The sequence below is a fragment of the Erinaceus europaeus genome, chromosome 3 (assembly GCF_950295315.1).
Source record: "Erinaceus europaeus chromosome 3, mEriEur2.1, whole genome shotgun sequence".
In the NCBI taxonomy this organism is placed as follows: Eukaryota; Metazoa; Chordata; class Mammalia; order Eulipotyphla; family Erinaceidae; genus Erinaceus; species Erinaceus europaeus.
Window position 1 is genome coordinate 105649872 of NC_080164.1, and position 26624 is coordinate 105676495.

General features: G+C 39.2%; 1 long non-coding RNA gene across 1 annotated transcript in view; it reads left to right on the forward strand.

Annotated features, from left to right (window-relative positions):
• LOC132537689 (uncharacterized) overlaps positions 1 to 26624 on the forward strand; it is a 90087-nt gene that overhangs the window by 56356 nt on the left and 7107 nt on the right. Inside the window, exon 2 of the long non-coding RNA XR_009549150.1 lies at positions 11316 to 11419. This is a non-coding gene — a long non-coding RNA (uncharacterized LOC132537689). The remainder of the gene's footprint in view (positions 1 to 11315; positions 11420 to 26624) is intronic.

Consider the following 26624-nt stretch of genomic DNA (forward strand, 5'->3'; position numbering starts at 1 on the left):
GATCTCCAAAAAAGACTACGAGATACTGAAAACAACAACAGAGACCTGTGGGATGACTTCAAAATAAATGATATATGCATTACTGGGTTACCAGAAGAAGAAAGAGAGGGAGGGGAAGAAAGTATTCTTCAGAATTTAATAGCTGAGAACTTCTCTAGTCTAGACAACATAAAAGACATAAAGGTTCAGGAATCCCAGAGGGTCCCAAACAGAATTAACCCAGAATTAAAGACACCAAAACTCATCATATTTAGAATGGAAAGGAATAAGGATAAAGAAAGGATCCTAAATCCTGCAAGAGAAAAACAAAGAGTCACCTACAGAGGAAAACCCTTAAGGTTAGCAGCAGACTTCTCCACACAAACACTACAGGCAGAAGAGAATGGCAAGATACCTATCCAGTGGTCAATGAGAAAGACTTTCAACCAAGACTACTGTTTCCTGCTAGACTGTAATTAAACTAGATGGAGGCATAAAAACCTTCTCAGACAAGCAGAAATTGAAAGAATGAACTATCAGCAAGCCTGCCCTGAAAGAAGTTCTGAAAGGTCTCCTATCGTCAGACCACCATAAATCGGCCATATACCAGAACACTCTAAAAATCTATAAGATTGGCATCAAAATATCTTCAAATTTTGATATCAATGGGATATGGAGTTATGGTGGTAGTAACTGTGTAGAATTGTACCCCTCTTATCCTATGGTCTTGTCCATACTTCAATTTTATAAAAATTAAAACAAAGAATTTAGTCTGCAATGTGATCAACAGCCACCTGAGAGCTGTGGTCATGTCATACCATTTTTGCCTCTTGCCTTGCAACCTGGCTCCCAGACTGTTCTCTGTAACCCCAGTGGCACCCCAGAGTCCCCATGATAACTATTCAAAGGCCATTGCCACCCACACACCACCCGTCCCATCCCCCAAGTCTCATATGGGCCTGACACACACAGAACAATGAGATGATTTTTCAAACCGTCAGCATTTTAACAATTTACTAAAATAAAAATATGAAATATATAAAACAAAAATAAATACAAAATAAAAATCTAGATTTCAGAGTCTAGCATTCTTAATATATATTGTGGCGGGCATTCAGTCCTGGTCTCCTCACTGCATTGAAGTGGCTGGGGAGGATTCCAAAGAGGCCTGTTGGAGGGGACCCATCTTCTGCACCGGGGTGTCAGCTACTTGGGAGCAACCTTGTTGCTGAGCAGCCAGGGGAAGCAGAAGAGGCACCTTATGGCTCTGCAGAGCTCTGTCTTTTGGGATCTGGGAGTTGCAGTGGCTCTGGGAGGCCACCCAGCTGCTTCCCTGACTTCCTGGGTCCCCTCCTGAGGAGGGGTGAAGCTGGAGTGGCTGGGTGGAGGTGATGAGGGAGGGCAGCTCTGGGGCACTGGATCTGGAATTTCTGGGGTTGGAGTAAGGACTGAGCTGCGGTCTTCTGGGGTGACTGATGGTGAAGAATCCGCCCCAGGCTGGGGCTCCTTCTCTGTGTCTTCCTCAGTGCTACTTCCCAGCTCTGGGGTGGGGGTTTGGGCCTCCATCCCAAGCTTGGCCTCCATCTCTGTGTCCTCCTCATTCCAGCTACCCAACTCTGGTGTGGGCGTTTGGGAGTCCACCCCAGACTGGGGCTCCATCACTGTGTCCTCCTCATTCCAGCTACCTAGCTCTGGGGTGGGGGTTTGGGACTCCATCCCAAGCTTGGCCTCCATCTCTGTGTCCTCCTCATTCCAGCTACCCAACTCTGGCATGGGCGTTTGGGAGTCCATGCCAAGCTCGGCCTCCATCTCTGTGTCCTCCTCATTCCAGCTACCCAGCTCTGGGGTGGGGGTTTGGGACTCCATCCCAAGCTTGGCCTCCATCTCTGTGTCTTCCTCATTCCAGCTACCCAGCTCTGGCATGGGGGTTTGGGACTCCAGTTGGGACTCCATCTGTGTGTCTTCCTCAGTGCTGCTTCCCAGCTCTGGGGTGGGGGTTTGGGCGTCCACTGAGCTGGCTTCTGCTACCCACCTCCAGCTGTTGATGGTGGGTTCACTTTGCATTGCAGTCCCCAGTGCAGACCCAGACTCTGCAGGGCACCTCGGACCATCCTCCTCCTGGGGGCACCCTTTGGGCCTCACTCTGATTGTAACAAACTCTTGGTGTGAGGTCCAAGGGTGCCTTAGGATGTCCTGGGTGGTGCCCCGCTGCCTGGGGTCCTGGTGGAGTAGTCTCCTGAAGAGGTGGCATAAGATAAAAGGGGTGGAATAGGGGATGTAGAGGGCCCCTCGAAGGATTTTGTCCTCCTCCACCTTGAAGTTTTTCCCCAGGAAGGGGAGGGTTCCCAAAGTCATCTGGTAGAGGAGGACTCCCAGGCACCAGAGGTCACTGGCGGTTGAGGGGCGCTGCCCCAGCAGGACTTCCAGAGCCATGAAGACGGGCTGCCCCCAGGCCATGTCCAGAGCCACTCCCACACTGCCCACCAGTGCCTCCACGACAGAGAGCTTCACTCTCCCCTCCTCAGTCATCAGCACATACTTGGCATTCAGGTCCCCGAGGCTGAGATCCCAGCTGTGGCAGCACTGGACAACGAACGTGATCTGCCTCAGCAGGCTGCGGGCCTTGGCCTCGGCCAGGAGGGGTCGCTGGAGCAGGAGTGTGGCCAGGTCCTGCCCTTGGGCCAGCTCCTCCACTACAAGGATGCCTTGGGCCTCCTCCACCACACCCAGGAGACTCAGGATGTTGGGGTGCTGGAAGGTCCCCAGCACCTCTAGCCCTCGGAGGAGCTGCTGGACCTTACAATCAGGCAGTTGACTCGTATCAACCTCCCAGGTCTTGACCTGGGCCTCAGTCAGCCTATGGTGACCTACAAGCGGGCCAGATGTCACTTGTAGGCCACCAGAGTGGCCCAATGTTGACCGTTGACTGCCAGGCCTCACAGGAGCTGGCATAGTGAGAGTCCTGCCTGCTCTCTCTAAAAAACGGCTCAGGGAGAGGGACTCTAACACTAACCCAAGAACCACCCCCACCCACTAAATCTAATATCCCGCAACAACAACAACAACAATAACTATAACTAATATGATAACCACCCCCACCCTCAAAAAAATATATGTATAAACAGCTAAACTCTACTCACTCTACTCGAAAACAAACAGGTATACAGCTATCTACATAAATATGAGCAAGGGAGTGGGGGCGGAGGGGAGGAGGAGAGCAGGATGAGGAGGGAGGAGGTAGAGGAGGAAGAAGGGAGGGGGCAGGAGGTGGAGGAATGGAGGGAGAGGGGAAGGAGGAGTATGGGAGGGAAGAGAAAGGGTGGGAAGGGAAGGAGTGGGAAGGGAGAGGAGGGTAAGGGGACAGAAAAGAAAGAGAAGGAAGGAAGGGAGAGAGGTAGAGATAGAGGAAGAGAGAGGAGACAAGAGTGGAAACAGGTAGGTGCGGAGTGGAAGCGGTCATGCGAAGGTGAGCTTGCTCTGGTCCCGGTCAACTGCAGATCACTATGGCAGCTTCCTGAGTGATCAAGACCAAAGGCTCAGCCTGCTCAGGGCCTTATATAGGGTTCAGCGGGCATGACATCACAATGTCTCCTCCTGAGCGTGTGGCTCGCTGTGGACCAATCCCACATAGGCTTGAGCTGCAGTGACATCTCATTGGTTCACAATGCTGGTGCAGTTGCTCTTCAGGGGGAGGAGCTTGAAAGAGCTGCCTGCTGATGGCGCTAAATGGTCCTGACTCCATTCTAAGCCAGGGAGGAAGGACCTGTGCAATGTTTCCCTGGCAAACCTTAGTTCAAAATCCACTGCCCTCAGGAGTTAGCCTTCAAAGAGTCATGTCATCATCTAGTATTCAAAAAGGATGATTTTCAGGACCAGGCAAAGGCACACGCAGGAGAGCACACGCTTGAGTATGGGCGAGGACCAAGGTTCAAGCCCAGGCCCCCATCTGTACGGGTTGGGGAGATGGGGAAGCTTTGTGAGTGCGGTGGCATAAATGCTGCATATGGTTTCTGCCAGGTTAATGAAATAAATCCGTTCCAAGAGTAAAGCAGAGCAAAACCTCAGCCACCAGGCTTTGGCTGAAGACATCAGCAATGAAAGGGCTGGGTGTGCAGCTGCCAGCCTCCCTGATGAGGACTATCAGCAGAATTCTGACCTTGGCCAGTGGCACACCCTGTTCAGTGCACACATTCCCATGCACTAGGATCTGGGTTGAAGCCCCCAGTACCGACTTGTATGGAAGAGGCTTTGAGACTGGTGAAGCAGTGCTGCAGGGCCCTCTCTCTTTATCTCTTTATCTGCCCCTCCCATCTCAATTTCTTTTTGCTCTTTCAAATAAAGAGAAAAAGATTGAAAAAAGAATATCCTTAGAGAAGGGTTTTTCCTCTGGGTTCCTCTGTGCACATATGGAAGGTCTATGTCTAGCCTTGTGAGAGTTCTCCAGACTGCTCTCCACAGAGGCTCGACCAATTTACATTCCCACCAGCAGTGCAGAAGGGTTCCTCTGCCTGCACAGCCTCTCCAGCGTTTGTTGCTGCTGTCCTTTTTGATGTATGATATTCTCGCAGGAGTGAGGTGGTATCTCAGTGTTGTCTGTATTTGCATTTCTCTGACAATCAGCGACCTGGAGCAATTTTTCATATGTTTGCTAGCCTTTTGGATCTCCTCTGAAGTGAATGTCTTGTTCATATCCTCTGCCTATTTTTGGATGGGGTCATTTGCTTTTTTGGTGCTAAGTTTGCTGAGCTCATTGTATATTTTGGTGATTAGTCTCTTGTCTGATGTATGGCATGTGAAGATTTTCTCCCATTCTATGAGGGGTCTCTTTGTTTGTGTGATAGTTTCTTTGGCTGTGTAGAAGCTTTTCAATTTGATGCAGCCCCATTGGTTTGTTTCTGCTTTAGTCTTCCTTGCAATTGGGTTTATTTCATCAAAGATGCCCTTGAGTTTAGGTGGGAAAGTGTTCCACCAATGTTTTCCTCTAAGTAATTGAGAGTTTCTGGTCTAACATCCAGGTCCTTGATCAATTTGGAGTTGATTTTTGTTTCTGGTGAGATAAGGTGATTCAATTTCATTCTTCTGCATGTTACAATCCAGTTTTCCCAGCACCATTTATTATAGAGAGCCGATTTGTTCCATATAATACTTTGGGCCTCCTTATCAAAGATTAGATGTCCATAGGTGTGGGGAATTATTTCTGGCCTTTCAATTCTGTTCCACTGGTCTGTGTGCCTAGTTTTGTTCCAGTACCAGGCCGTTTTGATGATGATGGCCTGATAATATAGTTTGAGATCTGGGAGTATGATACCTCCATTTCTGCTGCTTTTTCTCAAGATGGATTTGGCAATTCTAGGTGTTTTCTGGTTCCAGATAAATGATTGTAGTTTTTGTTCTAGTCTCTTAAAGAAGCTTGGTGGAAATTTGATGGGTATCCGATTAAGTTTGTATATGGCTCTGCTGGGAAATTGTTCAGATGCAGTCACATCTGCCATGTTGTCCCCTCAGGCTATTGCTAGTTCCTGCAAGAGTTGGGACATTCTCAGAGCACCTGTTCCATCTTGTTGTGCCCTCAGGTCATTGTCTATTCCCCGCAATACTTGCAGTGCTCTGGTTACTCCTGCCCCTTCCCATTCTCATGAGAGTTATTATCCTACCCTGGAATGCCATGGTTACTCCTCCCCCTTCCCATTCTCACGAGAGCTACTCCCATAAAAGCCCTTCTTCTTCTGCACCTCTCTCTCTTGCTGGCTCTTCACTTCAGTGTTTAGATGCAGGAAAGGTTACTGCATGAGGCGGCCATTTTTGCTACCTCCATGTGGCCCAACCTGCTTCTCTCTCACCCAACTCTGAGGTGCCAGTGCAAATAAAGATTTGTGTTCCCTCTTCGCTCCGGATCTCCTCTCTCTCTTCTCCATGTCGCAGCTCAACATGGCTCTGAATAAATACCATTTTGATGGTATTTGTTCTTCTGATCCATGAGCATGGATGTCTTTCCATTTCTTGGTATCAGTTTCTATTTTCTTGAATAGTGACTCATAGTTTTCAGTATACAGGTCTTTCACTTCTTTGGTCAGCTTTATTCCTAGGTATTTTATTGATTTTGCTGCAAGGGTGAATGGGAGTGATTTCTGGATGTCTTCTTCAGTTTTAGTGTTTGCATAAAGAAATGCCACTGATTTTTGTACATTGATTTTGTAGCCTGACACCTTGCTATATTGCCTAACAACTTCCAGTAGTTTTCTGCTATATTCTTTAGGTTTTTCTATGTATACCAGCATGTCATCTGCAAATAGTGAGAGCTTGACTTCTTCCCTTCCACTCTGTATTCCTTTGATTTCTTTCTCTTGCCTGATTGCTATGGCAAGAACTTCCAATGCTATGTTGAAGAGTGATAGTGGACAGCCCTGTCTAGTCCCTGATCTGAGGGGGAATGCTTTCAGCTTCTGTCCATTAAGTATGATGTTGGCTGTAGGTTTTCTATAAATGGATTCCATTATCTTGAGGAATTTCCCATCTATTTGCATTTTTTTGTAGAGTTTTGAGCATGGATGGGTGTTGGATTTTGTCAAAGGCTTTTTCTGCATCTATTGAGATAACCATGTTGTTTTTGGCTTTGCTTTTATTGATGTGGTAAGTTACATTGATTGGCTTATGTATGTTCAACCAGCCTTACATTCTTGGGATAAATCCCACTTAGTCATGATTAACAATCTTTTTGATATACTGCTGTATCTGAATGGCCAGGATCATGTTTAATATTTTGGTGTTTGTGAAGCCATCTGGTCTAGTAATTTTGTTGTTGGGCAGATTCAAACATAATATTATTAAAAGTCACAGAAATTGGAAACTGAACAACATATGGCTTAAGAACCACTGGGTCAGAGAGTCACTCAAGCAAGAATTTCAAATGTTCCCAGAAACAAATGAAAATGAAGATACAACCTATCAAAATATTTGGGACACAAAAGCAGTATTGAGAGGGAAACTCATAGCCATACAATCACATATAAAAGAACAAGAAAAAGCTCAAATAAACGACCCTATGGCACACCTTAAGGACTTAGAGGAAGAGGAACAAAGGCACCCTAAAGCAACCAGAAGGATAGAAATCATAAAATTAGAGCAGAAATAAACAACATAAAAAATAAGAGAACCATACAAAGATCAGTGAAGCCAAATGTTGCTTCTTTGAAAAATTAAACAAGATTGACAAACCCCTATCCAGACTCACTAAATAAAAAAGGGAGAAGAGTCAAATTAACAGAATTGTAAATGATAGAGGAGATATGACAACTGACACCACAGAAATACAGAAAAGCATGTGAAACTTCTATGAGGAACTATACGCCACCAAGCTAGAAAATCTGGAAGAAATGGATCCAAGAAGAACTACAAAACCTAAATGCACCAATCACAGACAAAGAAATCGAAACTGTTATTAAGAATCTCCCCGGGTGGGGGAGACAGCATAATGGTTATGCAAACAGACTCTCATGCCTGAGGCTCCTAAGTCCCAGGTTCAATCCCCCGCACCACCATGATCTAGAGCTGATCAGTACTCTGGTGTTTCTCTGTGTGTGTGTGTGTCTCTCTCTCTGCATCTCTCTCAAAAATAAAATTAATTAAAAAAAATTTTAAATAAAAAAAAAGAATCTCCCCAACAACAAAAGTCCTGGACCAGATGGATTCCCAAATGATTTCTACAAAACCTTCAAGAAACAGTTAATACCCATACTTCTAAAGCTTTTCCACAAGATTGAAGAAACAGGAACACTCCCTTCCACCTTCTATGAAGCCAACATCACCCTGATACCAAAAGCAGACAGAGACACAACAAAAAAAGGAAAACTACAGACCAATATCTCTGATGAACATAGATCCCAAATTATTAAACAAGATCTTGGCCAATCAGATACAGCAGCTTATCAAAAAGATTGTTCATCATGACCAAATGGGATTTATCCCAGGAATGCAATGGTGCTTCTTTTTTTTTTAATTTCCTTTATTGGAGGATTAAGATTTTACATTCTACAGTAAATACAATAATTTTTACTTGCATAACATTTCTCAGTTTTCCACATAACAATGCAACAGTGCCCAGCCTCCCTTTCTTCCCACAGTCCATCCCATTCTCTGAAAGCAAAGCCATCTCAATAAAAGTGATCTCAGCCCCCTCTTAGTCCTCTCTCAGCTCTTCCCTCTCTCTCTCTCTTTCTAGGCATAATATGTGAATGTTCTGCTTAGGGCACCATGTGAGTAAGCTGCTTTTTGAGAATTCTCTCACTCTCACTGCCTCCCCCACCTTGGGCTCCCAGCCTTAGGCAAGCAACCCATCAATATGTAAGAGAGTTTCTCTTTCTCTCTCTCTCTCTCTCTCTCTCTCTCTGCTTTCTTTGTTGAGATAATGTATGACAGAATTTTTAAATGTTGGAGAAGCATGTGCTGGTTCACTTCCCCCTAACACACTAAGAAAGAATTATTTAGTGAAGAAAATATTGTAAATTTGTCAGATCTCCACAAATGAAACTATATATTCAATGCAATATCAATAAACATCACAGCATTGAAGTTGACTGACTGATTTTACTTCATGTAGAATTAGATAATAAGGAATAGTGAAGATACTCTTCAGGGAAAGAATATGGTTATTAGACATATAACTGTTATCAAGAGTTACAGCACACTCAACAAATTTTCATCAAGAAGACATGGAGTAAAAGGACATAATAAATTGTGCAGAGATGGGCCTGGTTTAAGGTAAAGGTAATTCAATAAAGTTGTGACAAAAATGTTATTTTCATTAAATGCTGCTAGTTTAATTATATACTTGCAAAGGAAAAATGAAAACCTACAAACCTCACATAGTACTGGAGATCAATTCCAAACTGATTTTGATCTACTGATATTTAAATACTAAAACAACAACACTTCTTGAATATAATACAATTTTATTGCTTTGGACTAGCCGCATTTTAAACTGACTGAAAACCCAGTGGTTACTGAAGATAAATTGTGATAATTGAACTCAATCATAATTTTATTTTTATTTTTGCTTTTTAGGTAAGTCATTAAGAGAGTGTGTATGAGCCATTGAGTGAGAAAATATATATTTTACCCCAAAATTGATTTATATCCATAAAGAACAAGTAATTACTGAATATCAAAAAGAAACAGGTTGTGTTCTATATATAAGGCTCGGTGGTCTGGAAGGTGGTACAGTGGATAAAGCAAAAGTATGAGTTCTAGAGTTCAGTCCCCAGCAGCACATGCACCAGAGTGATGTCTGGTTCTTTTTCTCTCTCTCTCCTACCTTTTCCATCAATAAATAATTAAAACTTTTTTATTTGTGTTTTTTATTTACTGCTGGATAGAGTCAAAGAAAAATTGAAAGGGGAGGGGGAGATAGAGAAGGAAAGAAACCTACAACTCTACTTCACCACCCATAAAGCTTTCTTCCTGCTGGTGGGGACCAGGAGCTTGAACCCATATGCTTGCACAATGTAGTGTGTGCACTTAACCAGGTGTGCCACTGACTGACAAAAGTCATCTGCTATATTCTTACTTTAGTTTCCTGACTATTAAATAATGTGTTCTGCTTTATATCTTGCTGTTTTTTCAGCCACCAAGTTGAAGATGCTATCATGATGACACCTGACTTCCCTGGACAGATGATTTCACCAATGTACCATGGACCCCCACCTTTCCAGAGCCTTATTCCACCTGGAAAAGACAGGGACACACCAGGAGTATGGATCATCCTGCCAACACCCATGTCGAGCAGAGAAACAATTACAAAAGCCAGACCTTCCACCTTCTGCACCCCATAATGATAGTAGGAATAGACAGTTATGCAAATCTACTATCTACTGTATATTCTAGGGGTATCCAGAGGATAAAGGGAAGTAAAGCAGAGATACATGCAGAGAGAGTCCACTCTGAGTCAGATTTCTTCCCCAAAATAGTTCCCAAATGTGTATCAGTGAATTCAGAAAGCTGAAGGAGGAAGGAATAAAGGATGACAAGAATGAGAAAAAGAAGAAGAAAAAGAGAGAGAGATAGAGAAAAGAAAATTATAAGAAAAAGAACAGTAATAAAAGAGCAGTGAAAGGAAAGAGTTATTTATTTATTTATCATTTAATTAGTTAGGCAGGGGGAGTGGGTAGGGAAGGTAGGAAGAGTGAAACAAGTTACTTTAGCAGTGGATAAGACAGCCAGTACCCTAGCAATGGAATATACACTAAGAGTTAATTCTGATCCACCTGAAGGAGAGGGGGCAAAGGGATACATGTTTATCTACTATTGATAATAAAATAGAACAGAGTAAAAAATCTGTCCTGTCTTCAGTTTCAATGGCTCCAGATTGCTTCGGACCCCCTGAGCAGAGACAGCTGATTGTTGAGAAAATAAAGCAAAAAAAAAAAAAAAAAAAAAAAAATACCCCTGGTGGGGTCTTTCCATGTCTGAATAAGGCTCTGCTTGGTGGAATATTTATAGCTGGAACTGGTCACTTAGAAAGAAAAAAGGTTTCAGAAAGGAATAGAATTAGAATGCATGACACCTCCTGGTGGGACAGGAATCTTGGTAAAGAAAGAAGCTCAGCAGGGGAGCCTGCTAGGAGCAGATCTCTGGCCACCAGGGACTGGTTATGGGGGGGGGGGTTCAGAGGTGTGCTTCAGGAATAATAATTTAAAAAAAACTTTTTTTCCTTTCTTTTTACTCTATTTTCTAACCCAAACTGAGTTATAGTCACCTCCTTGGTGTCACCGCTAGGACCCCTTATTGACTGTGCTGCTAAAGGCAAATTCCTACCATTTCCAGTAGATGTTGTCGGAGCTCAAGCCACTAGCAGTTTCTCATTCCGCCATCTTCCGGAATCCTCCTCATGACCATGCTTATCTAAAGAATTTCAACACCAACTGGTAATGATATACCTACAGATGAAAATCAGAAACTAACACCATCATGCAATGGCTAGACCTAAATAGACTTTGTGTATTTATTTATTTACTTCTTTAGGCAGAAAGGCAGAGAGAGAGAGAGAGAAATTAGAACCAGAGCCCTCAAAGTATATTGCAGACTGGGCTGGTACTTGGCTTGTGTTCACAGCAAAGCAGGCATAGTCTCCAGGTGAGCTATTTTCCCAGGACTGCATGGACTTTTTAAGAGATTATTTTAAGTCTTGGTGAGGATATGGTACAGAAGGGAACCCAATAATGATGGATGCAATGTAAATTGATACACAACTTGGGAAAATGTTTTTGCAAGGTTCACTAATATTGAGATTATTCTTTCTGATCAACTAATAGCAAGAATGTTTATTTTATTTTTTCCAAAAGCTCCAAACAACAGCAAATGTCACCAGCAATCAGAGAGGAAAAACAGCTGCTTAGCCTGAGCAATCTTGCATTTTCAGCAAAGAGGGAGAGAAATTAGATACAAGGTAACACCTACTTCTTGCTTTCCTTTGACCCCAGGCAAAGCAAAGTGTGGAATGGAGACTCTTCTATTGAACTTGATGTTCTACGTCTTCATCTTGATAAACGATGGCTGTATGTTCACTTTTAGTGTTATATATAACTTATAATTTGTAGGGTTTTCTATATGTGCACCAAACTCCAATGTGCCTAAGAGAGAAATGAAAATATACACAAATTGCAAAAAGGCAGTGTGCCTACACACTAAATAGACATCTTAATCTGCAATTAAATTGTGTGTTTTCTATTGATTTGTGAGGCTATGTCAGCAAACATGAGAAACGATTTTACATGTTGGAGTAAGTTCATACTTAACATGACTTTACCCTTAGGTAGAACAGGGCACATTACTGTCATTATAATTTAAAACATGACCTCATTTACTAATATTAAAACTTCAAGCTAATAGTAAGATTTCATGGCAATTCTCTTATATTTTATTATTCTCATTTGAGTGTATTGTTTATACTCTACAATATTTTTCTCTTTGTTTTGAATATTTTATTTATCCATTTATTTATTTGTATTTATTTAGGTAGTTAGTTAGTTAGTTCTATATTGCTTTTGTTACAAGAAAAAAAAAAAGTTTGTGCTCTAGCTCAAATGTATCCAGAGAATGAGACCTCAAGACCTCATGGAAGGCAGGGAGTAATTCTCATTAATGGGTTTCAGTTCCATTCTTACCAGGTCTGAAATCTTTCTACCTCTGCACCCAATCTTTTATCTTTTTCAAGCTGGGTGGGGAACAAGATGATTGGTTACAAAAAAAATCAGTCAAAGGCTGACAATATCAAAAGCTGAGAGCAGGCTGGCTACAATTAGAGTGCACTAAGGTTTCCAGTCAGAGATACTGGAATGTGGAAGTGATAGTCCACCACTAGCAGAGGTTTTCTCTTCATTTATTTGCCTGTGGATTCTCTATTTCTTCTGCAGATAAGAGTTTTATTTATTATTTTGTTTGTTTATTTAGCTTTCCCTTCACTTGTGCATCACAACTCTGGGCTAAATTTTTCATCCCAGTACACTGGAACTTCTCCAGATTGGCCCTTATGCAAGCCATAGGCCCTGCCCTGTGAATTATTCCTCCATCCCCTGATTTTCCTCTTTATTCTAACCAGAGCACTGCTCCTTTAGAGCTGTTTGCAGTGTCAAGGACTGACTCTGGTGCCTCAGAGCCTCAGGCAAAAAGTCTGCTATGTAAATTGCTGTGCTATATTCCCAGCCCTAAATAAGGTATATTTTGTAAGGAGCTACCTACATATATTCTCTTACAACATGAAACAATCTAGAAATTTCTATTGTGTTTCTAGGTCATTTTAAACAATAATTCCAACTTGCTGTTTCAGTCTATTATTTCCCTTATTTTGTTGTCCCAATTGCAACTCTGTAAATTAAAATAACACGTTTTCCACAACCTTAAATAGGAATATAGTGCTATCTTTTGAGAACAAGAATGGAAACTAGTAAGGCAGAGTGAAAAAAAAAAATCAGTGATTATCTTTTACTATCTTCTCACTAGGTTCTGTGAAGAGGAAGAGGAAATAAAATCACAGTTACTGAATAATTATTAAAGTACTTTTTTGTGACATAAAATACATAGGACATTAGGTATGCTGAAGCATTGAATGCTCTCTTCTTGAATGTCATTTACAAGTATTAAAAAGAGATCAATGCCACAGAAAACTAAAGTATTTTCATTTGAAGTTACTGCTTTGAACATCTATACAAAGAAAAAAAAAAAAACTCTGAAAACAGCAGTATATTTAAATTACTTCTCAAGATATCTCATGTTTAATTATAGAAACCAGCCGGTTTGAGTTATTTTTAATGTTCTTATGTACTTAATGTTCTTATGTACTCATTATTGGATAGAGCAGAGATAAATTGAGAGAGGAGTAGGAAGTAGAGAGAGGGAAAGACACAGAGAGACACTTACAGACTTGCTTCATCACTTGGGAAGCTTCCCCTCTGCAGGTGGGGACCAGGGATTTAAAACCCATGTCTTTGAGAATTGTAATGTGTGTGCTTAACCAGGTTCACCACCACCTGGACCTTCTAGGTTTTTGTTGTACTTTCATCTTATCCCAGTTTTGAAAAGGAAAATTATATTCAGTAAATGTTTGTAGGTTATACTAAGTGCTGGTTAAGTTTTCAGAACTTCTTTTTTCTCTAAGAGATTTCTAAGAAAAAAAAAATATATATATATACCACCGTTATTAATTAGAAAAAAAAAAGCACTTACATTTTCACCACAAGTTCTAGAACTTACTACTGCTATATTTATTTGTCATTTTCAAAAGAAAGTTATAATCATTGAGATTATTCTGAGTGGACTGAATAGCCAACCAGGCTTGGTGTGTACATCTGGCCATTGTGTTCAGCATCTCCTTTCCCTAACCAAACTGTTCTTACCCTCTTGTGAAGTCATCAATTTCAGTGCCTCTAAGCAATTTTTCTTTTCCTTCAGGACTTATTATTAACTTTTTGACCTGGGGATTTATCATGCATTAAATATAGTGTACATACATTGACATTTGGCAAGCGATGGATCAATGCTGCCCTGGGAAGCCCAGATCACAATGAGGCTGCTTACATTGATGAGCAGTTCATTCATTTGAACTAAAAAGCTTTACTTAATGGATGTCACAGTAATCAAAATGGTAAATTAGTATGTTCTTATTTTAATTGCCTTGAAACTCCATTGCTACAGAGGTGAGTGGATGAAAAGATATTGAGGGAAAGTAGTAAATAATAAAGAATGGTGGTGACTGAGGCCAACAGACAACAATGTGCTTTTGTTGGGTCTCTCTGCACACTGTGACACAGAAATACAGCCAAATTGTTACCATATCTTTCTGCTTCAACTGATGCTAGTAATATATATATATTTAAAACCTGAAATCTATTTGTGATTAAAGTAGGTGAACTAAATAAAACATGTCTATAAGACAGATCTGAACTTTAAGCTTCTAATTGGATATCTTTGTTTTGAGTATTTTATTTTATTTTTGAGAGAGCTGCAGAGAGAGAAAGACACAGAGAAATACCAGAGCACTGCTCAGCTGTGACTTATGATGGTGCAGGGGATTTAACCTGGGACTTCGGAGCCTCAAGCATGTCAGTCTCTTTGCATAACCACTATGTTATCTACCCCTGCCCAATATCTTTGTTTTAAATGAGAAAAAAATATTCACTCCATTTATTCAATCCTTATTTATGATCTCAAGACATTGTACTACTGGGAAGAGTGCATATGGTTCTGCAAAAAATACATTTATAACTGAGACACTGATACTCCAAGTTATACCCCTGTAACTGTATTTCACCTCATTACTTACTTTGCTAAGCATTTATCTTCTCTAGTTCCATCCACTTTATCCTAAAGGACACCACATCATCTTTTTTATTGCTGAATAATACTCTGCTGAGTATATGTCCCATAACTTTTTTTTTATCCAGTCATCTGTCAAAGGGTACTTTAGTTGTTTCCAGGTTTTTGCTACTATAGATAAAGCTTTTATGAACATAGAGATGCATATATCCCTATGAATCACTGTTATTACACCTAGCAGTGGAATTTCTGGGAGATATGCTATTTCAATCTGTATTTGTTTAAAGATTGTCCATACTGTTCTCCACAGTGATTCTGCCAGTTTACATTCCCACCAGAAGTATAGTAGAGTTCCTTTCTCTCCACATCCTCTCTAATTCTTATCTCCTCTTGTTACATTGATGGAGCCCATTCTCACTGGTGCCAGGTGGAATCTCAATGTGGTTTTAATTTGCAGTTCTCTGATGATCAGTGAATTTCTGCATATGTCTGTGGTCCATATGTATCTCTTCATTAGAGAACCATCAATTCATATTATCTGCCCTTTTATTGAGTTGTTATTATTACTATTATTATTTTTTGTTTAGCTGTATGAGTTCTCTATAGATGTTTGATATCGACGACCTGTCAAAAGTATAGTGTACAAATATTTTTTTCCTGTTTGCTGTGTTTCCTGTTTATCATTATGGAATTTTCTTTTGATATGAAAATAGTGTTTTTAATTTGATATAGTTCCATTTATTCATTTTTGTTTTTGCTTCCCTTGCCCATATGGTGAAATCTCTAAATAGGTCTTTAACATTAAGGTCCTGTACTGTGTCACCAATGTATTCTTCTATGCATTTTATAGTTTCAGGGTTTCAGGTCTAATACACATATATTTGACCCATTTTGATTTAATTTTGGTGCATGGTATTAGATGTTGGTCTAGTGTTATTTTTCTGCATGTGGTTGTCCCATTCACCCAACACCATTTGTTAAAGCTACTTCCCCCTACCCCCTACTGGGAAGTTTTGGTCACTTTATTTTATATAATGTGCCTATCCATACATGTCTAACTTTAGTTCTGGGATCTTAGTCCTTTTCCATTTGTCCATATGTCCAATATTGACCCAATACCACACTATTTTAACTACTATTGCTTTGTAACATGAGCTGAAGTAAAAAATTGTGTTTCCTCCATTTTTCTTATTTCTCCTCAGGAGAACTTTTATTATGTATGGTTTTTTATAGTTCCATATTTTTTTATAACTTGTTCAATTTACTTGAAATATGTCATTAGGAAAATATATTTACCAGAGCACTTATCAGCTCTGGCTTATGGTGGTGCAAGGCATTTAATCTGGGACTTCAGAGCCCCAAGCATGAGATTGAACTATGCTATCTGTCCCTTTGTTGGGATTTTAATAGGGGTCTATAGATTGCTTTTGGCAGGATTGACATTTTAATGATATTTATTCTTCCAATCCAGGAATAGGGGATGCTCTTCCATTTCTTTGTGTCATCTTCTATTTCTTTTAAAAGTATCTTACAGTTTTCATTGAAAAAGTCCTTTACCTTCGTTAGATTTATTTCTGGATATTTTTTCTTTTTTAAATTTAATTGTAAATGGAATTGCTTCCTTGAGTTCCCTTTCTTCTGTCCCATCTTTTGTATACTGAAATGTCACATATTTATGAGTATTCATTTTGTACCTTGCTAACTTACTTGCTATTAATGGTTTCCAGAAGTTTTTTCACAGACGATTTGGGGCCTTCTAAGTATAACAACATATAATCTGAAACTAGGGGCATTTTAATTTCTTTTATCCAGTTTGAATCCTTTTAATATCTGTCTTGCCTGATTACAATGGCAATGATTTCTAGGACTATGTTTAATAGAAGTGGTAAGAGTGGACATCATTAACTAATTCCTGATTTTAGAGGGAAAGCTTTCAATTCATCCCCATTGACTATAATGTTAGCTGTGGGTTTGTCACTTCTAGCTGCTAATATGTTGAGGAATTTTCTTCTACTCACAATTACTTGAGGGTGCAACTTTATCATAAATAGGTATTGGAAATTCTCAAATTCTTTTTCTGCATCAATTAATAAGACAATGTAATTTTTAATCTTCCTTTTTGTTGATATAGTGGATAACATTGCTTGACTGGATGTTGAACCATCTCTGTTTCCTAGGGATGAGTCATATTTAGTCTTGATGGATTATTGTCTTAATGTGTTATTGGATTCAGTTAGCCAAGACTTTGTGGAGGATCTTTGCATCAATCTTCATGAGGAATATAACTTTATAGTTTTCCTTTTGGTGGAGCCTTTTTCTGCTTTGGGGATCAAGTGATATTAGCTTCATAAAATGTGTCAGGTCCCAGAACATGATTGCAGAGGAAGACCTAGAGGGGTTCAGTTGTTATGTGGAAAACTGATAATTGTTATATATGTACAAACTACTGTGTTTTACTGTTGAGTGTAAACTATTAATCCCCCCAATAAAGAAAAAAATGTGTTTAGTAGTAGTTTGAGGAGAATGTATTAGTTCTTCACTGAATGTTTTATAAAATTCATTAGCATAGCCATCCGGACCAAAGCTTTTGTTCTTGAAAAGGCTTTTGATTACTGTTTCATTTTCTGAACTAGTGATTGTTCTGTTAAGTTTATCTGCTTCTTATCGTGTCTAGTTTGACAGTTCGTATAGCTCTAAGAATATGTCCATTTCTTCTAAGTTGGTGAACTTATTTCTATATAGATGTCCTTAATAGTCTTTCATGATCCTTTTTATTTCTGTCTCATCTGTAGTAATATTTCTTGTCTAATTTATGAGTAACTATCATAACTTTATTTTTCTTTTAGTAAGTGTAGCTAGTGACTTATCTATTTTATTTATCCTTTTGAAGAACCAGTTATTGGTTTCATTAATCTTCCTAATGGTCTTCTTGCTTTCTAATTTGTTGATTTCTGCTAATATTTTAACTATTTCATGTTTCGTTCTAGCCTTTGGATCTCTTTGTTGTTCTGTTTCTAATTGGTTCAGTTGGGTTGTTAGGTGGTTTATTAGTGATTTCTTCTCTTATGTTGCTAAAAATTTCCTTCTCAAGAAATTGTTTTGCTGTGTCCAATGGTGTTTTGATTCCCGGGCGGCGCACCAAAAAAAAAAAAAAAAAAAAAAAGATAACTAGTTTCTTTAATTTAACTGATACCTAGAAAATTCTTAGTTTATTTTTTTATGTCTTCAATGATCCATGTGTTATTCAGAAATATGTTGTTTAATCTCCAGACTTTGGGGGAGTTTTTTTTGTTGTTGTTGTTTTGTTTTTGTTTTGTTTTTCTTTTTGTGGTTTACTTCTAGCATCACACCATCATGGTCTTTGAAGATGCATTTTATGATTTTAATATTCACATATTTTCTTAGGCTTCTATTTTTTGGCTCATCATATGGTCAATCTCTGTGAATGATGCATGTGTACTTGAGAATATGTACCCATTTTTTTGGGGGTGGAAAGTTCTGTATATATCTATCAGGTCAATTTCCTCTCTGGTTTCATTTGAAATTGTTATTTCCCATTTGATTATTTGTTGTAAGCAATGTGTTAATATCTCCTACTCTTACTATGTTTCTGTCAATTTCTTCCTTAAGTTCATTGAGTACATGTTCTATATATTTATGTGCTTTGAATATGGAACACATATATTTATAATGGCTATGTCTTTTTTTTGTATTGATTATTTGACCATTATGTAATATCCATCTATATCTCTACTTACTTTCTTTACCTGAAAGTGTTTTTTATCTGAAAAGAGAATTAATATTCTTGCCCTTTTTCTGGTAACCTATTGCTCCATCCTCTCACATTAAGCCTCTGTTTATCTTTTCTTTGAACATATATTGAAAGCCTGATAACATTACTTTTGTATATCACTTCTTCCTATTCCATATAAACCTGATAAATTATTTTCTTGTCCTTTAGTTTTGGTAATTTTGCTTGTATATATCTTATTTATTTATTTATTTATTTATTTATTTATTTACTTATTTATTTATGTTGCCTCCATGGTTATAACTGGAGCTTGTTACCTGTAATACAAACCCACTACTCTTGTAGCTATTTTTTTAATGTTTTTGGACAACATAGAGAGAAATTGAGAGAAAAGGGAATGATATAGAGGGAGAGAGAAATACAGACACCTTCAGACCTCCTTCAATGCTTGTGAAGTGACCAACTTACAGGTTGGGTGCCAGGACCTCTAACTGGGATCCTTGCTCTTTGTAGTATGTGTGATTAACCCAGTGCACAGCCACCTAGAATCTGTGTTGGTCTCTCTGTATTTAAGTATCTGCTATACACTCTGTTTCTAGGAAGTTTGTTTGGAAGATTGCCTAGGTGAGAAAAATTCCTTGCTATAATTTCTCTGAATATAGCCTTTGTTCTCTTCACTCTATCTTCATTAGCAGAAATTCCTATTATTCTTCATTTAAACTTTTGATTGCAATATTTTAATTCAAAGAAGGCTGCTTCATTTTTTTTCCTGATTTTTAATTTTTATTTTTATTATTATTTTTATTTAAGAAAGGATAAATTAACAAAACCATAGGGTAGGAGGGGTACAACTCCACACAATTCCCACCACCCAATCTCCATATCCCATCCCCTCCCCTGATAGCTTTCCCATTCTCTATACCTCTGCAAGCATGGACCCAGGGTCATTGTGGGTTGCAGAAGGTGGGAGGTCTGGCTTCTGTGATTGCTTCCCTGCTGAACATGGGTGTTGACTGGTCAGTCCATACTCCCAGTCTGCCTCTCTTTCCCTATTAGGGTGGGTCTCTGAGGAAGCAGAGCTCCAGGACACATTTGTGGGGTCTTCAGTCCAGGGAAGCCTAGCCGGCATCCTGATGACATCTGGAACCTGGTGACTGAAAAGAGAGTTAACATACAAAGCCAAACAAATTGTTGAGCAATCATGGACCCAAAGCTTGGAATAGTGGAGAGGAAGTGTTAGGGAGGTACTCACTGCAAACTCTAGTGTACTTCTGCTTTCAGGTATATATTTTGCAGTACTTTATAGATACGTGTGAGCATATGCTATCTCTCACAGAAACGTGTATATGTAGGTTTGGGGACTTTGTTAGAAAGTGATCCACCTGGGATGGAATTAGAGTATACTATGAAAGGAAAGGTCTCACCTTAGTAATGAAACTGAAGGGTTGTCATTCCACACATGAAGTCTCTAGACACATGGAGCATGTTGATGTGGCAATCGTTGTGTTGATTAGGTTGTGATCGGCAGATGCAATATTATTTGATATGGATTAGGAGAGGCATACGGGAAAGTGGACCCTATCCAATGGTTCCAGGACTGAGGGAAGTAGAGGCTCTAAAGTGGAGATGTGAGGTTCCTGCTGTCTTAGGGTTCCAAAAGAAAATCGATAGTTAATGTTGTCATCACATTATTTGGTAATTGGGTTAACTTTGAAAAGTCCTTTTGTTAGGGTTTGCTGTACAGTACCCAGTCTCTTATATATAGCTGTGCTATTGGTTGCTTCTGATCTACTTGATCTAGGCTTTTGAGAGAGTCTGGATATCAATTACACAGCCTATATATTAAAAAGATTCAGTTTGTGTTTTGAAAAACTTCGAGACATACAATTAATTTTCCCCCTCTCGTATTAATTAACTAGTGATTTATATGACTATATTTTACTAGGAGTGTACATAAACACCATTTCCACCACCAAAAGACTGTGACCCATCCCTCCCACCCACTCCCACCCCCCACTGGCCCAGGAAGCTGCATGTCTACCCCTCACCACTGGGTTTTTACTTTGGTGCCCTACTTACAATTTGGTTGGGCCCTGCTTTTAGTTTCCCTTTCAGATCTTCTTTGTCAAATTCTGTTGATGAGTGGGATCATCCCATACTCATCTTTATCTTTCTGACTTAGCTCACTTAACATAATTCCTTCTAGCTCTGTCCAAGATGGGTCAGAGAAGGTGGGTTCATTGTTCTTGATAGCTGCATAGTATTCCATTGTGTATATATACCACAGCTTTCTCAGCCACTCATCTGTTGTTGGGCACATGGGTTGCTTCCAGGTTTTAGCTATTATGAATTGTGCTGCTAGGAACATAGGAGTACACACCTCTTTTTGGTTGGGTGTTATGGAGTCCTTGGGGTATAACCCCAGCAGATGAATTACTGGATCATATGGAAGGTCCATGTCTAGCCTTCTGAGAGTTTTTGAGACTGCTCTCCAGAGAGGCTGTACCAATTTACATTCCCACCAGTAATGCAAAAGGGTTCCTCTGTCCCCACAACCTCTCCAGCATTTGTTGCTGCTGTCCTTTTTGATGTATGCCATTCTTACAGGATTGAGGTGGTATTTCAATGTTGTCTTAATTTAAATTTCTCTGACAATGAGTGACCTAGAGCAGTCTTTCATATGTTTGTTAGCCTTTTGGATCTCCTCTGAGGTGAATGTTTTGTTCATATCCTCTGCCCATTTTTGTATGGGGTCATTTGCTTTTTTGGTGCTAAGTTTGCTGAGCTCTTTACATATTTTGGTGATTAGTTTCTTGTCTGATGTGAAGATCTACTCCCATTCTGTGAGGGATATCCTTGTTTAATAGTTTCTTTGTATGTGCAGAAGCTTTTCAATTTGATGTAGTCCCATTGGTTTGTTTCTGCTTTAGTCTTCCTTGCAATTGGGTTTGATTCATCAAAGATGTCCTTGAGTTGTAGGTGGGAAACTGTTTTAACAATGTTTTCCTCTAAGTATTTGATTGTTTCTGGTCCTACATCCAGCTCTTTGATCCATTTGGAGTTGATTTTTGTTTCTGGTGAGATAAAATGGTTCAATTTCATTATTCTGCATGTTACAACCCAGTTTTCCCAGCACCATTTATTGAAGAGAGCCTCCTTCTTCCACGTAATCTTTTGGGCATCCTTATCAAAGATTAGATGTCCATAGGTGTGGGGAATTATTTCTGGGCTTTCAATTCTGTTCCACTGGTCTATGTGCCTATTTTTGTTCCAATACCATGCTGTTTCGATGATGATGGCTTTATAATATAGTTTGAGATCTGGGAGTGTGATGCCTCCATTTCTGTTTCTTTTCCTCAAGATGGTTTTGGCAATTCTAGGTGTTTTCAGGTTCAAGATAAATGACTGTAGTGTTTGTTCTATTCTCTTAAAGAAGCTTAGTGGAAATTTGATGGGTATTGCATTAAATTTGTGTATGGCTTTGGGGAGAATATTCATTTTGATGATATTTATTTGTCCAATCCATGAGCATGGGATATCGTTCCATTTCTTATCAGTTTCTATTTCCTTGAGTAGCGACTCATAGTTTTCAGTATACAAGTCTTTCACCTCTTTGGTCAACTTTATTCCTAGGTATTGATTGATTTTGCTGAAATAGTAGATGGGAGTGATTTCTGGATGTCTTCTTCTTAAGATATAGTGTTTGCATAAAGAAATGCCACTGATTTTTGTACATTGATTTTGTAGCCTGATACCTTGCTATATTGTCTAATAACTTCCAGTAGTTTTCTGCTATATTCCTTAGGTTTTTCTATGTATACTATCATATCATCTGCAAATAGTGAGAGCTTGACTTCTTCTCTTCCAATCTGTATTCCTTTGATTTCTTTCTCTTGCCTGATTGCTATGGCAAGAATTAAAATACTATGTTGAAGAGTAATGGTGACAGTGCACAGCCCTGTCTAGTCCCTGATCTGAGGGGGAATGCTTTCAGCTTCTGTCCATTGAGTATGATGTCGGCTGTAGGTGTACTATATGTAGATTCCACTATCTTGAGGAATTTCCCATCTATTCCCATTTTTGTAGAGTTTTGAGCATGAATGGGTGTTGGATATTGTCAAAGGCTTTCTCTTTTCATCTATTGAGATAATCATGTGGTTTTTGGCTTTGCTTTTATTGATGTGATGAATGACATTGAGAGACTTACATATGTTGAACCAGCCTTGCATTCTTGGGATGAATCCCACTTGGTCGTGATGAACAATCTTTTTGATATGCTGTTGTATCCGGTTGGCCAAGATCCTGTTAAATATTTTGGCATCTATTTTCATCAGAAATATTGGTCTGTAGTTTTCCTTTTTTGTTCTGTCCACCTCAGCTTTTGGTATCAGGGTGATGTTGGCTTCATAGAAGGTGGAAGGGAGTATTCCTGTTTCTTCTATCTTATGGAAAAGCTTAAGAAGTATGGGTACAAACAGTTTCCTGAAAGTTTTGTAGAATTCGTTTGTGAAGCCATCTGGTCCAGGACTTTTGTTGTTGGGGAGATTCTTAATAATGGTTTCAATTTCTTTGTCTGTGATTGGTGCTTTTAGGTTTTGTATTTCTTCTTGGTTCAGTTTTGGAAGGGCATATGCTTCTAGGAATTGTTCCATTTCTTCCAGATTCTCTAGCTTGGTGGCATACAGTTCTTCATAGAAGTTTCACATGATTCTCTGGATTTCTGTGGTGTCAGTTGTGATATCTCCTCCATCGTTTAAAATTCTATTAATTTGTGTCTTCTCTCTTTTTTTTTTGGTGAGTCTGGCTAGGGGTTTGTCAATTTTGTTTAATCTTTCAAAGAACCAACATTTGGCTTCATTTATCTTTTGTATGGTTCTTTTATTTTCGATGTTGTTTGTTTCTGCTCTAATTTTAGTGATTGCTGTCCTTCTGGTTGCTTTAGGGTTCCTTTGTTCCTCTTCCTCTAAGTCCTTGAGGTGTGCAGTAAGGTTGTTTATTTGTGCTTTTTCTTGTTGTTTAATATGTGATTGTATGGCTATAAGTTTCCCTCTCAGTAGTGCTTTAGCTGTGACCCCAAAATTTTGATAGGTTGTGTCTTCATTTTCTTTTGTTTCCATAACATTTGAATTTCCTGCTTGAGTGAATCTCTGACCCAGTGGTTCTTAAGGAGTATATCTTTAGTTTCCAAACTCTGTGACTTTTAATAATTTTATGTTTGTTTTTAAATGTTAATTTTTATTCCACTGTGGTTTGAGAAGATACTTGGGATGATTTCGATACTCTTGAATTTATTGATGCTGTCTTTGTGCCCTAACATGTATTCTATCTTTGAGTATGTATTATATGGATTTGAAAAGAAGGTGTATTTCAGATTTTTGGGGTGAAGGACTCTCAAAATGTCCAAGACGTCTAGTCTGTCAGTCTCTTCATTCAATTATCTTGTATCTTTGTTGGTTCTCTGCTTTGTTGACCTGTCTAAGTGTGAGAGTGGGGTATTGGAGTCTCCCACTATTATTGTATTACTACTGATGTATTTTTGAAATTCTTTCAGTAAGTGCTTAACGTATTTAGATGGTCCCTCATTGGGTGCATAGGTGTTAATAATTGTTAAGTCTTCTTGGCTGATTGATCCTCTAATCATTATGTAATGTCCTTGCCTTTTATTACTTTATTTAATTTAAAATCTATTGTGTCTGAGATGAGAATGGCTGTTCCTGCCCTTTTTTGTGGTCCGTTAGCCTGTACGATAGTTTTGCATCCTTTCACTTTAAGTCTGTGTTTATCTTGTTTTGACAAATGGGATTCTTGCAAGCAGCATATGGTTGGGTTGTTTTCTGATCCATCCCCCAACTCTGTGCCTTTTGATGGGTGAGTTTAAGCCATTGACGTTTATTGATATTATGGATTTATTGTATTGTAGTGCCATTGTCCAAAAAAAAATTTTGTTTGCTCTGATATATTGCAAGTATTATAGTGATGTTCTTGTTTATAAGAGGTCTTTTAGAACCTCTTTCAGGGCCGGTTTGGTGATGGTTGCTTCCTTTAACTGTTGTTTGTCTAAGAAGGTTTTGATCCCCCCATCTAGCTTGAATGAAAGTCTAGCAGGATATATTATCCTTGGTTGAAACCCTTTTTCATTCAGCACTTGATAGATATCTTGCCGGGCTAGCTTCGTGGCAGGAGACAGACGACCAGGGACACATGGCTGAGCGCACAAGCAGTATCTCTTTATTCATGAGCGAATGGTTCAAAAAACTAATCTAGTCTAATCACAACCCAATTTTGTGCTGCCTCTCTCTCCTCCGGTGGCAGAGTTCGGAACCCAGGAAGTATGTAGGATAGGTGGCGGGAAGAAGCAAGAAGTGAAAAGGCAAGGGCTAAACCAGAATCTCCCGGAGGCAGGTAGAGTGAGACCAAACCAATGTAACAGAATGACCATGTAGATAAACCACAACATCAAGCAATGTAACAGAAGGGATCCCAGAAGCAGAACTAGAAGCATACCAACAAAACTGAGTAGTCATGTTCTGAAGAATATTTTGCTATTTATCTTTTGTTTGAACACTGCTGGTTATTGATGAGCCAACAAGAGTTGATATTATTATAATTATTATATTTCACTTGTTTATATATGATATTTTTGGTTGGGTTTATATTTCTTGTTATTCCCTTGAGCTGTTTTATACTGTATGTTGTGTGTATATGTGGCTTCTCGGTATGATTTCGGTCTGTATTCAAGCCACAGAGTTTTCTACTGGATGACAGTTGTGTTGGAAGAAGCAGGACTTAGTTTACCATTTGGCCATCAACTGCCACGACTTAGCTGCTTAGCAGCTGCCATAAATAACCTACTGCCTGAGTTGGAGGGATATGCAGACCAGACTTGTCAGTCAAATCCCCTGCTACTGTGCTATGACCCCACCACCAGTTCAGCGGACTCTCACCCCTGAATCCATGGGCCTAAGCTCAGAGGTTACCTCCTTGCACAGTCATCATCCTGTACAGCCTTTACTGCTGTTACGTTTGTTACCAGAGCTCCCAGCCTCCAAGTGCTAGGCTTCAGTTTTTTGCCCCCTCTCACCCTGTCCACACACATCAGCAATCACCTAAGACCTCAGTGTCTGTGGATGTCCCACCCTCAATTTAGTGAGGGTTGTAGTTTCTGTGGTTGTCAATATTTGTTTTATAAAGAGGGAGAGTCTTTGATGTTCAATGTTAGTCAATTGCCATGCTTCCTAGAAGTCCCCAAGTCATTCATGTTTTTCCAAAATAATTGAGACCTCTCCCATTTTTCTATGATTTATTTTTATTTGGTTGTATCTAAAATGTATTTTAAGATTTATTTTTATACTCTATTATATCAACTTTATGAGAGAAGAGAGTGAGAAAGAGTGAGATTGAACACAGTTAAACTCTGGCACACACAATTGACATCAAATCTAAAAACTTTCCAGTGCAAATCTTGCACTTTCTTTCTGCCCTGTTTCCTTAGTCCTGCAGTAAAAAAAAAATATCTTACAGAATATTACAGCAATAATTCCAACAAGAAAGCTATGGCTCCTTAGAATAGAGCACTGCATTTTGCAATTTGATTAACTTCTCACATGGATTGAAATATATCATAATGTGCTCAAAGACATAATATTGTATTAGACATACATGGAGAGGAGAGAAACAGAGCTAGAGAGAGAGGAAAGAGAGAGACCTGCAGCACTGCTTTACTTCTCTTGATATTTTCCCCCTGAAGTTGGGGACTGGGGATTTGAACCTAGGTTCATGTACATCATAACATGTGCTGTCTATCAGGTGCATGAATCTAATATTGTAGAGTATCCAAATTTAGTACAAAACACACATAAGTTTAGCTTATATCTACATTTCCATATTTTCTTCCAAACACTCTGAAGAGAACCAGGAGTATAATCATAAAAAATGCATTATTTCCTGTAATTATTGACAAATTATTATAAAATAATTGACTTGTAAATTCATAAATAAATCATTTGCTTTATTTGCTACAGTGTTACTTTGCTAAAGACACCAGCAGAAAATATGCCAGAAGTGCTTTGTAAATAAATAAATGATTAAA